This window comes from Dendroctonus ponderosae, unplaced genomic scaffold (assembly GCF_020466585.1).
Source record: "Dendroctonus ponderosae isolate FM_Combo_2020 unplaced genomic scaffold, Dpon_F_20191213v2 Dpon_F_20191213_1, whole genome shotgun sequence".
In the NCBI taxonomy this organism is placed as follows: domain Eukaryota; kingdom Metazoa; phylum Arthropoda; class Insecta; order Coleoptera; family Curculionidae; genus Dendroctonus; species Dendroctonus ponderosae.
In genome coordinates this window covers 54,321,638-54,335,849 of record NW_026017110.1, presented here as the reverse complement: position 1 = coordinate 54,335,849, position 14,212 = coordinate 54,321,638, and positions in this window count along the sequence as shown.

The following is a 14,212-nucleotide window of genomic DNA, read 5'->3' as shown; positions in this document are numbered from 1 at the left end:
TTCAGTAGTTCAGTGGCATCAAAGAGGGCAGTTGATCACAGTTCCACAACAGCCCTCTAAAGTGCAAAGAAGGTACCGCGAATTTTCGCCATTTTTCGCTTTTAGAATTTTATTACTTGGCCAACGTCAAAAAAAATTTCGTTGCCGTTACATTCTGTCTCCTTGAATGAACCACAAAATTCAGTCCGCAAATCACCAAATGTGTTAGGTGTTAAAAGCAGGATTACTCATTTCGGTCAAATGGCGATTCATTCGGATATTTATTTATAATTTTAACCAATTTACATGATTAGAAAACGTAAATTTCGGCAAATAGTGGCATCTTGATTTTCCACTGGAACTATGGAAAATTTCATGTGTGTATTTTCCTTATTAAAAAGAAGATTAGTTGTAAATATACCGACATCCGTAAAACCATTATTAATTGAAATAGTTCGTAAAAAACCGATGTCTATAAACTATTTACTTTGTTAATGCGTGTTAATGTTAATAATAAAAAAATATGCCTAATATGTTTTAAAAATACAAACGAAATGTGTCTTATACAGGGTGAGTCAGCGAAGCGAGACTCCCCCCCTCTTAGATCGTAAAGAAATAGCAATTGAAAAAAAAAACGTTCATATAAAAGTGTTGTGGTTGTCGCCAAAGTATTTGTTTCTGTTACTGTTTTCGAAACCACATTAAACTCGATAAACCATTTCGATCAATTATTCCTTATTATGTGTAAGAAATGTGTAAACTCTTTTCGGAACAGCGCTATTTGCTTAAGTTAAGAGTCCATATAGCAATGTGTAATGTCCAAAATAACACATTTTTAACTTAATTTTCCAACTGTTCTGCAAAACATTTCCTTTATAGCATTTTCAAAAAATTTATGATTTTTTGTATTTATCATATTTTCAAAGTTTAGTAGTATGCGTGTTCGAGAGGCATTAGTGCGGCTAATTTACCACAAAACTGCTTTAAAAAGACCAATACTTTTATTTTATTCTTTTATATTGTCTTACACAGAATGGTGGAGGAACTTTTCTTACATCTGTTCGATAATGACAAACTTTGCAAGCATTCAAACCGTTTCCGCCTCGACACGTTATCAGTGCAATTAGGTTTTGATTTGTACCCCGATTCCCGGCAGGATTTATATTGGCTGAATGTTATAATTTATTGAAAAAAAATCACCTGAATGAAGCGTGAAGTAACAAAGTCATACAAAATAGATATCTTCCGGAAGTACCGTTTAGGTCCGGTTAAGTTGCTAATCGGGTAGTTCATTATATAATGCGTCCGGTTGATAAACACGGTAGCAATGGGCTGGGCGAATTTTACCCCGTTTCACCCCTTGTCAACCGATATTAGATATCCCCATTAATATAAATTAGCCAACCGGTGGAACGCCGGTTTCAACTTTAGACGTTGCTGCTTTGCTGTCCATTCATCTCGTAATTTTTTTCTACCTTTCGCTCTTTTGTTTTTCCTATGGGCTAATCTAATTTTAGTTTACCGCCGGATGCTCATGGCAAAACAACGCAAACGCCTCTATTGTTCGTGATAATATGCAGAGCTAAAAGATAAAATCACAGGCGTGCGATATCAGTGTCGGAGCAACGACCTTCTCATAATGTAACGATGTTTTTACTAGATTTGTTTTATTTCGAAATTATTCTGTTCCATCCATATACCTTGCATTCTCCATAATTACTAAGTTTTGAGGGGTTAGAACAGGGTTTTACATAGTGAACGAAATGTCCTTAATCTCGGAAGAACACAGGAAGTGCTATGTGGACATAGCACGGCTACTCGGAAGCTCAGCGTACTAAATCAGTATGCAAGAAAGAACCGCTGGAACTTAGTAGGACAATAAATAACAACAAACAAGGATGATTGTGATAGGCCTGGGTAACACTGTGTTGAGTTGCGCTATTGAGGTGTTGCCGCCCTCTGAGTTAACGAGTTATAACTCATCGGTTAATGAATTATAAGTCATTTATTAAAGCTTTACGAGACCCGAGACTGAAATTTCCACATCTCAAAAAACGTAAATTTTTTTGTATAAAAGATTCAGTTTGCCAATATATTACAGTAAATTGCTAGGAAAAACGCGGTTTTTCGGTTTAGAGACAGTGCCGTTTAGAAATATTGACCTGAAAGTGAAGAAAAGTGAAAAAACCTTAGTTTCCAAGAGTTTTCCAATTTTTTTGTAAACTTTTGCTCTCTGATCGTTTTTTACAGACAATCTTAATTACTTTCGGTAAAAAACTGAACAAAAATTATTTGGTTTTTGTGCCAAACTCGAAGCTGAAAAGGGTTTTCTAAAGTTCCCTGCAAATCGATGAATGAGGCCAATTTTCAAGCAAAATTAAATTTGTCATTTTTGGCTGAAAAGCCCATTATTGCAAGAAAAGTAGGAAATCATCAGAAAATAATGTTTTTTTTTAGTTTTGTGATCGGTTTTGGAGAAAACCTTAATGGTTTTCGGGAAAAAACGGGAGCAACTTATTTTAGCTTTGTCTCGAATTCGACGCTGAAAAACGTTTTCGTAAAATTTTTACAAAGCTATAAATTTATTTTGTAATTTTTAGCGTAAAAGACCCCCAGATTGTCAGTATTTTTCAATAAAACTACAAAATAGAGCGTTTTTAAGTAGAAAGTGATGCAAAAAAATCAGTCGAAACTAAAAACACATTTTTTTTAACAAACTCTGCAGACTTTAGATGAATGGAGGTGAGGAGATTTCCAAATAATCTGTTATAAACTTTCGCATATTCTGTTCGATTTTTGATAGGAAATTATTTGATTTTTGTTCCAAATTCGGTGCTGGACAAGGATTTCAAAACTTTTTACAAAGCGACCAAGAATTCGGAATTCATTTAATATTTTTTCACGAAAAATTCCTTAAGTTTGTCAGCATTTTTAAGTGAAACTTTAGAAAATTGAGCATTTAGAAGAAAGAGTAACTTGGCTAAAACTGGAAAATTCTGAAATTTTGAAGCCATTTTCAGATTGGCTACCTTCATATTGATAGAAAATCGTATATTAAAGAAAAACTGTTCCGATTTTTGTATGGTGCGTTGACGCAAGTTCTTTTTCTACCGCCGATTAACATTTAAACTGAGAACAGGGACATTTTTACCCCAATCAATCGCGCGATAAGGAACGATTCCGCTCAGATAGCTTCTAATATTGTTACCGTAACACCGTGTTGCAACATCTAGCTGAAACCACATATTTTAACAAATCGCTGAACATCTTCATATTTAAGTAGATCAAAATTTACTAAACCTCTAAAAAAATGTAGGCGTATAATTGATTGACATCAGAATATTAACTTTTATTTGACCCTCGTATAACTCGAAGCGGTATCAGGCTAACGTCATGATCTCAACAAAAACTTTTTAACAGGCATAATGAATCTAACTACTCAATTTGCAAAAGTATTTAAAACTTAGTAATTTTTAGAAATGGGGAGAAGCGTTCAGAAAGGTCGATTCTAAATTAGTCGAATGATAAACTTTGAACCTGAATTTTCCTGTCCCGCGGGCAGTTTTCAAGTTTTCAGTAATCTTTTCGTATATCTGAATTTTAAATATCGCCCAGGAGCGTTCAATTTGTATTAAAAACGAGGATGAAGTATGCCTGATAACGCTCATTTTACTGGATTTGCTCAAAAAGGAGACATTTTAACAGTAATCCATTTAATTGCTCGATAAATCATCAAATCTAAAATTACGTTAAGCTGACTTCGAATATAACCAGACTAATAAACGATGATTGGTTGTCTCAATCACAGCAAAAGTAATCCATATTTACCTACAGCAGGTTCGCACCTCTCAATTTCTTTACCCCATTAATCTGTCTGTTGCCAAAATATTACACTATAAAACATAATTTTTTCTCGATTTCGTATAAATATAGCTCGACTAACGTATAGGCTCGAGCTGTAACTGTTGATATTCCTAAGATTAAATATCCATCTTCCCGTTTATATAAATAGTCTTTTAGTTAATTGAAGAAATCAGTTCCGAAAGCCCGCCGTACATTTGATTTTAATTTTCCAACATAATGTAGGCGATATTTTCATCTTGAGACTATTTTGAAACGTTTCCTGGACTATGTATTTCCCATGGCAATTGATGTAAACACGTTTTTACACTTCAGAAGTATACATGGAAGTTATACAAGAAATCACTCAGGAACCATTTCAAAACTATGGCATTGTTAAGTAAAATTTATGCCAAATTGATCTAAGTTTAAAATAAACAAACAGGCACAATAACTGGAATTACATAATTCATAAGAAACATTAGATGAAAATTGTACAAGTTATTTAAGCTATTAAAGTTTTCATTATTAAACAAATTTAATTAAGTTAAGTCGAAAAGCCGCGGCCAACCTTTAGCAATCAACGATCAAATTCACAGATATCCTATGCGAATAAACGCTTTCGAGTCAAAAAAACTCTAGTACAAGTGTTTTGAAATGCATATAAGCAGCGCTGTTTAGTCCCACCTTATTAAAATTCAATTGAATTTAGGTTTAACGCCTCATTGAAAACAATCTAGTTTCCTTCTATATTGATGTTATTATTTAGATAAAAAGTTTACATTTAGTGAAAAATAATTAATAAATAACCTGCTACTGGTCACCATTTGGGAGGAATAATATAATCATTATTCAGGAGGGAGATTAATGTTTGTCATCACAAATAACTTTATTACTCATAATTCTCTAGCTACTGAACAATAGTATCTTTATTAACTCTTTTTGCTCAAACGAAACTAATTTTTGATTGAGTTTATCGGTTCGGCGCGACAAATATAAATAATTTTTGTGATCCACATCAGAACTCCACTCATTTGCGATTAAAAAAGCCGCATATTTCCAGCTAGTTCAATTCGGGACTCAACCTTAAAAGTGTTAAATTATAAATTAAACTTCAACAAAGGCACATTTCTAATATTCGGATTAAATAATTGATCTTTGATGGTGAAAGTTTTAAGCGAATTCTGGAAGTTTTCTCACAAGACCCTAGTAGCTTTCACCTTTTCTAAATTTATATGTTTGTTGAATCATGATAATAGTTGAGTGAGCAAACGAAGTAAAATATAATAAATGTGTTTAATGTAAAAAAAAATATTTTATACAATAAATATTACAGTTTTTATTTACTACGTTTAAAATTATTGTTTGTTTAATCAGCGTTATTGTCGACATATGATAAAACTAATTAAGTTTTTTAAAATTAAACATTCGCTATAGTATTCGAATATTAAACAAGAACAATCCTAATGGAAATATTTATACTTCTTTGCCTTTTAATCAAAGCTCCCATAGAGGGCTTCGAGTTGTCAATAATTCGTTATAGCCAGTTAACTGTTAGAGGGAGTATCTCCCCAATTGAAGTAGATTTATAGTGATGAAATCCTGGACAAAATTAAACTTCCCTGCCTTTTTTCGTATCATTAGTTTCTCTAGACCTACATCGTAGTGCTTTGGGAGCGTTCGTGTTTTTGTTCAAACACCGAAGAAGTTATGGTAATGTCGAAGTAGTTTCTTTCGAGTTTCTTATGTTACAGTAAATTCACATCGCAGCACTACATGCAAAAGCTCGTAATTAACAAATTACATATTTTACGGAAATATAAAAATTACATTAACAGCATAATAAACATCTTTTTAAACAGAGTGCACGTTCATGAACCTTAATCGAGAGCTTTTCCCACATGAAATTCGATTCCTCGTTCTTTTTTGATAGCACTAACAATTACGGAGATACACTATCAGTGTTGAAAATGGAACATCCTGAATACTTGAACTTGAACTACCTGAATTCTTGATTTTTAAATCTCTTCCATATTACTCGCATTAAATCTAAGGAAATGTATTCAAAACAGTAAATTTCTGTACCTCTACTTGTGATGTGGATTGGTTTACTTCAAACTGTAAAATAATAAAGCGGCGAAACAATTTCAAGATAAAAGACGAGGAACTTTCTTAGTAATGTAATTTTGCAAAACATGCCATTCAGTGCTGACCACCCTACCCTATTTTCCCTCAAGAAATAAATAAAGGCCGAGAAATTATATAAACGTGCGTCAGACAACATGGAAAGATGCTCTTGCTCTTTCCAAAGTCAAAAGACGTAGCTCGGTTGCAGCTGTCGACTTCTAATAAGTTCAAACTTTGACTTTTCTAAATCAGCTACACATGTATGGGGTCCAACGGCGAATCGAATTTCATATAGGAAAAGCTCTCGATTAAGGTCCATGGATGTAATTTAGAGTTTCAATATATTTTGTATATTTTCAGCATCAAAATCCACTCGAAATGACAACGGAACGAAATTTAGCATATTTTAACATTTAACAGGAATTATTTATTATTACTTTTAGAGTATCTAAATTTAAATACTTTGAGAAAATTTGGGGATTTTACATTATAATTGCTCGATATTACTTGCGTAAGGCAAAATGTATATTTTAGAGCTGGATAATAGTGAACTAAAAGTTTTGATGTTGTTGAAAACTCCTATGATTTTTTATTTCTAGCATTTTGGAATTACACGCAAGCACAAATGCTGTTAATAAGCGGAATTAGAGAAGAGAACGGCAATGAGTATATTTTAAAGTATTAGTGACAATGTTAGATTGATTATTCCTTTAACGCATTTGATTAAAATTTCCATATTCGCAATATGGATGTTTATCAAATTCATTTGGTTATCATTTGTATATTTGATTCCTCATTGATACGGTTGTGCGTGTGTGAAAAGGAACATCCCTTTGTCACTTCAATGAAATTGGCAACAATTAGGGATTTCTCCGCTATCATAGTAAGGAAACGTGTTTATCATTCCAATATCAGTTTCCGCGAAGTAAGTGCAAATCAAACCTGGTTTCTATAATGAGGACTTTTTCAAAGCTCTAACATCCAAATGGCAATAAATGTCAGATTTTCAAATGAAACCATGACAGCCAATAGTGCTGTATTAAATTATAGCCCGTTCAGGATTTTCAGATAAATCTGAAATGGTTTGGAATTTTTCGTTTGGAAAATATGATATTGATCTGTGAGGAAAATCCAATTTATAGAATGGATCAAGATTATTCAGGCTGATTCGTTAATAACTAGAGCAGCAAATAAATGTCCTTGTTGTCTATTCGTTAGAAGATGAGTAGTGTGTGCAAAATAAGAGTTGACGTGTCTGTGAACTGCGTATATTTGAGACGTGACGCGTGTTGGCAGATCGTATCCAACAGTCCCTAAGGGAACAAAAGCTATTTTTACAGGAACGAACTGAATTTTATTTAAAAAGCAGCTCCAACATTTTATAACAAACATTTAAACCGTTTAATTTTCGGTTTCCTCCTACATATATTCACAGTTAAGACTGAAACCAGCCTTGATTGATTAAACATCTTTGCTATTTGTTCTATATTTAATTAACCAACTGTTAATTAATATTCATTATCATTTGTAATTGATTTGAACTCTGCTGTATTGCTAATAATGCCCAAGGAAACTATGAAATTACATGGGTTTAAAAGTGATAGACTAAGCTAACGAACTGAGGTTGTAGACTTAACATTTTAGTGCGAATATCCAAATTTTAAATCTCAGTTACTTTTTCTGTAGGTAGTCGGATAAACACATCGGCTGTAATGTTGCCAACTATAACCAGCATAGAAATAACATTATAATTGAACAATGAAAGGCTTTCGGTATCAGCAAAGCCGTCATCAGCTTCTGAAATAGGCAAGTGCAGATTTCGAAATGCGCCAACCTCAGGCACTCCCAGGGCCGGTTTCGAGGCTATTAGCTCTCATCAGCTGGATTCAGCTTGAAATTAGCGATTCCGAAAACTAGCGAAAACGAAAGCAACTAGTGTCCACACAGATGTGAATACATTGGCAGTATAAAGTGCAATGTTCGGAATCGCTAATTTCAGGCTGAACCCAGCTGATGAGAGCTAAGAAACCGGTCCTGGGGGTGCCTGAGGTTGGCGCATTTCGAAATCTGCGCTTGCCTATTTCAACATTATAATTGCATACATATTTTATGAAGTAGTGGTTTTAGATAAAAATGAAATAAAACGTGTTTGATTGATTGATTGTCTGTTAAATTAATAAGTTGTAGATAAGTTCTATATTGTTGAGGCGGATTCATTTTTTTACAAACTTCTTGTTGGGTATTTCGCATTATATTTATATTTCGTATTATATTTATATTTATTATAGACGTGAGGAAATTCTGTCTTTTTTAAAGACAAACATTTTTGAGGCGAAAAACCCAACAAGAATTTTGTAAAAAAAATGTTAAATTAATGTTATAATACGACTGAACACAGTAATCATAAATAAATCTATTTATTTCGCTAATATATCCAAATCGCGACACAAATCAAATATCTTCTAATAGTATTTCTTTGGAAAATACTATAAAAAACTTGGATTATTACAAATATTTGTTTACTTCTTTTTTTAGTTTAGTGTCATTTTTCAGATATTTTTCGAGTGCCCACTTCTTGTGTAAAAAGAGACCTTTATTGAAGTTGTATAAGGCGTTATAAGGCTGGTGGATTTTGAAATCAACGCCTTCCGGAACATTTTTTCTTTTGCCATTCTTTTTTGCAATATATACCGGGTGATTCAGGTTTAATCTTGATAGCTTTAGGAATGGTAGAACAGTTATAAAAGCGTCCCTACAGAGTAGCTGATCTGAAGTGTGCTCTAACTTACCTGGCGTGTATGTCGCGCACTAATTCTGATAGATTGTCTGCAAATTTGACTAATTATAACTCATTATATTATCCAAATAGGTTTAAAAGCACTTTATTTTAAGATCAATAGAAAAGAAGTTAGACGCGATGGAATTGAAACGCAACAGTGTAATTGCTCTTTATTTTGCTGCGAAGTCTCACAAGGACATCATTAATCAGTTCTAATATCTTCAAATGAGTGGAAACGTGTTTTGTTTGTGTAACGACTGTAACTCTATACAATGGCCCTGGTCGAAAAAAACTGCAAGAACACCAGACAACATTCGAAAGGTGAAGGCAGGAATCGAAGAAAATCCGGGTCGGAGTGGACGAAAACTGGCTGCTGAACTGCACGCAAGTGTCCAGTTACTCCTAACAAGTCTTTTCTGATTAGTCAATATTCAAAGTAGAGCAAAGTTTTGACAGCAAAAACGAAAGTGTTTTCTTAAAGGATAGATCAAGCGGCTACCTTCAAATGGTCACCAGAAAGCAAGGATCACCGTATTTGATCGCATGGGTCGCAATGACTGCGATGGACGCTATCCGCTTGTGTTTTTGGATAATGAACTCAAAGTTAAGGCAACAATCTATCATAAAAAAGTTTTAGAAGGTCTATTGAGCCCCTGGGCAATCAAACATTTCGGTCAGAAGTGCTGGACATTCCAACAAGACTCAGTCAGCACCGTCTCACAAAGCGCGAGTCAACCACGAATGGTTAGAAAGCAACGTTCCAGGCCTCATTTCTTCGACACAATGGATGGCAAATTATGCGGATGTCAACCGGATGGATTTCTCTCCCTGGGGTATTTTGAAGGTAAAGGTTTGCTCAAAAAACAGGTTTCCTAAGTTGTTTAAGTTAATTTGATTATTTGCAAACACTTTTTATTTCGAAGTAAGTACATAAAATGACAAAGAAACAAAAAAATGCAGGCTTTTAGTCATGGAACACTTCATCAGTCAGGCTGTACATTGTATAGAATTTTTCCTTAAATTACATCATTTCGGAGGTACAGGGCGTTGAAATGACATGTTGTTTCCCGCTTTGCCCTGTTCTTCTTAAAACTGTATTTTGTGGGCCACCTCAATTTTTTTTGTTACAAAACTTCAACAACAAACTAATTAAATTTGAAGCTCATAATTGTTTCCTAAGATTTTATATTGTTTTTGAAACCTTCGTCCAAAATTTAATAATCATCATTCAACTTTACAGTTAGCTAGCTAAAGGTTTATGTAAACTGACTTTTGTGCAGAATATTTATAACTCATTATAGGTGTTTCTGTTCCAAATTGCACTTTGGTCGGATAAGTGGTTCCAAGTTTTTGAGAAAAGAGCGAGAACATTTTTTATTGTGCGTTTTAAGAATTTTATTTTATATCGGCAGAAAGACCGATTGGGTCGATATCCTTTTTGTGTAGGAAATAAAGATGATTTATATATGTATATATATATTTTATATCATGTAGAGACGTTATTCTAACCCGTTCTTTCGGTTCCTGAAATTATCAAAATTAAATCTGAATCATTTCGTATACGAGCTTTTAACTCTTGATCACTTTGTCACACTAAAATAGGAAATACTTAATTTATATGGTGATTTTTTATTTTATTGGCGATGGTTATAGTATTGCTGAAAATCGGCCCAAGAAAGCAGGTTTGTTTCGCCAACCATTGGCTGAAAAGCTCACCATTCTCAATGATATGTTGCATATTTATTATTATGACAATCGGATGTTAATCTTAAAGTTAGAATATTAATTGATTACATATATATATTTCAGTGTATACATGTTTAAATGGTTTGGGACAAACAACTATTTAGTATAGTATAGTTTCGATATTGCTGGTACTGTCCTGCGTTCTTTAAAATATTGCGCGACACACATTTTCTGTATATAGGCAACTTCACTTGTGAATGCTAATACAAAATTTGTAATGGCTTTATATGTATGGGCAAACGCCCCTAAAACCGGAACTGTATGTTAATATTAATATTTAAATAATTTCTGTAAAGTGGTGCTCATTCAATCATAATGTGTACAGATTAAAAAGTTTGTTAATGAATCGTCAGATAGTATCAGCACATAACCATCATAAAATAAATTAACGACATTTACAATTTCTACTACTATATCCATTAAAGATAAGGTATACTTCTCTAATAACAAAAGTTTAAGACGTGCATTTCTTTTATATATCTCCACATTCACTCAGTAACTGGAACTTCGAAAGCTATTGACCCTTAAAGTTTGGACATTACGAATTTTTGTGGAATTGTTAGCTCTTCGATGATCAAAATTAAAACCTTCTCTAAGGACTTTGTAGGTGTTGCAAACTGTTTTTTTACGATGACATGACAATTTTGTGTTAAAATATATAGCATATTTAGAAATTTATTTGTGACTTACAACATTTCTCGGTCAGTTTGATCCCAAAAGTGATCGATTTACTTATTTTGGTTCTTCAGTAGCGAAATAATTGATTGATTCAATATTATTTATAATCAATATTTCAATATAAATGACACTGTTAAACCTGTATTCAAGTTGTCTAATTATTGTAATTAGTGTAGGTATTTAGTACTAGTGACAGTTAGTTTCTACTCGTGACTATTTGAAATATTCAGATCAGAGTGCACTGGCTATTTTAATCAACCAATTTTAGGCTTAAATTTTAATAACAATAATCGTAATCAATAAAAAAATATAGTTCCCAATAATATAGTAATAAATTTTAATTCTCGTTGCAGGTATAAATATTTTAGTTTGATGTTTTGCCCATTAGCGAAATCCCGATTTTGCCCACATTTTATGTAAATTTACCAGGCGAACAACTGGACGCGAGCAGAAGTTCTAAATTTAAAATAAGTATTCCTATCTTCATATTTCCGAACATAGTGTCAACCATTTTATGGTGTTGTTCAAAATGCTTTTTTTGATAATTATCTAACTTGTCTTCGGACCTACTTATCCGCTGTTATTTAGTTCATTTCACTTTATTATATTAATTCAATTTAATATTAATGCAGATAGAAATTCTCCCGCACCTATCTTTATTAAGCTTGTTATACAGTTGGCAAGCGATCTTGTAGCTTTTTCGTTTAGTTCGAAAAGTTCGTCACAAACTTCTGCAAGACTGGTTACTTTTTATTAGCCACAGTCCAAACGAATTTAAAAGCTTTGTATAACTGTAATCTTGGCTATTTTGCTTTGTTTTTCCATTTATTCGTACATTTGGATATGATAGAATGGTGATTAATATTGAAAATAGTTTTGCAATGGTAGATATGTAACGACTTCGATTTTCTATCAATTTATATTTATTCGAATGTTTGATAATCATGAAAATTTTATGTTCGATGATCATAAAATATGTAACAACTCGTAAATACCAAATTGCATTTTACATAGCAATTTTGAATAATTTATAAAAAACGTACACATTTGTTGCGCTAAAAGTACAAACATTTAGAACGAATTTTCCTTGAATACAAATATCATTTCAGCATGACGTACAAAGTAAGTGGAAATGTTTTCTACCGGTCACTTTTTTCTTGCTTTCTAAAGTATTGGCGAACTATTTTACTTCAAGTAAGAAACGACCATTTCCACAAATATCGATTACATTATAGATAATATATTAAAAGTCAAGATCCTGATAGCATTTCCACAGCAAGGAACCCTCCGTTTCATAAAATATAATTTACACTTTTAATAATTAAAAATCTGATTACACAGAAAATTAATGAATGAATGAATGAAATAGGCCGTTTACAGCGTATCGAAGATAGTGCAATATTAGTACTAAAAGGATATTTGGAAAGTAATATGAGAGTTTATTTTTCGGTGCCTAAATTACCTTTTCCGCTTAACGGCCCCACAATATGGTGGGTAACAGTCAATTTAATTATTTTTAAAATATTCATAAGCATGCTCTTAGATACGCGTAGTATTATAGTAAAATTTTTAGTGTAGTACAGAGGTGAAGGTATGGAGGAAATAACGAGCTTAGTCCCCTTTTGTAACTGAGGCTGGATAAACTCGAGCAAACAAAAATTTGCTATTTTCGCTCTGTAATCAAGGAAGGAAATTTTCTTATCACAAACATTGCAGGTAAACAGTTCAACCGACAAAAAAACAATATTAATAAAAATATATTTATAAATTCAGTATTTTGCTCACGTGCTAATCTTCAGGTTTGATTTTCATATAGGTATTAAATTAAATATAGTAGAGCTTTTGGAAGATTATAAAAATATTAGCGGAATAATCGAAAATGGAAGTAGAATATCAAAATTGGCAAGTAAACATTCTAATCATTATTATTAATTTTATTCAATTTTTAAACGCTCTTTTTCCTACCCTACATGGAACTGAGATAAGAATTCCAGTTCCGCCAGGGAGCACAGAATGCAATAGAACAGGAACAGACCGAATGCTCGTCGAGACGTCAACCGAAACTCCTCCAGTTCAGAGGTGTTGTAATCTCCGCGATCCTGGAAACCATATAGCGAATTTAAAGATTCAGACACGGAAGGCCTTTTGTAAAATCCGGCCTTTTTGAGGCGGATCAGATCCAATCATCACTAAGGCAAAACTTTTTCCTTGCTACTTGGCGCTCTGTTTTTGTTATTGTTGCGTAGTTAACACATTGTGATTAATCACACATAACATAATAAGTTACTGTATAAACAGTGGCAGTGCGTTTTTTTCAATGGATACAGTTAATATATAAAGTCTTAAAGTTATATTTGCCTGCTTCTGAAATTAGTAATATACGAGAGATAAGATGTTTTTTTGAGACAGCTTGTTAATTTTGGAAAGTTATTTTTTTTTCTGAAGATTGATCTTAAATAGTTTCAAAATAGTTTTAAGGCCATGAAAATGTTGGGAAGACAGTTTGTAAAGTACACTGGTTATAATTTGCATCAGTCTTTTTAACGTTAAGGTTAGCGGCGTTATTATTACAATATCATTTCCTCTGCAGCAAATAGAAGTGAGAAATTATATTTTTCATTATACAGTATTAGATGGTATACAACAGTCTTATGTGTCTGCAACATAACGTAATTGTATTCCCATTTTACTTACGCGAACACACTGAAATCAAATGAAAGTCAATGATCCATTGTAAACTTACTTCAGTGTCCCTAACTTTCTAGGCAAATTGAGTAATGGGTAATTTTCGAATTTCCCATGAAAATCCACTTAGTAAAGAGTATTGTTGTGAAATCTTTTTTCCTGAAGCAAACTTCGTACTATATCAAAGAGCGTTGACTAAAAACCTATTTAAGAGTATCAGTGAAGTTGTCGCATCCCGTCTCCCGGCTCTGTTCTTTTGCTAACTAAATTATTGTCCTTTCTCTAAAAGTTTTGCCATTTCGTTTCACAGACCAGCCTTAACAGAAATGGTCTCGTATATTTTAATTTCCGTCTGCTTTTTGACCCTATTTGAGAGAT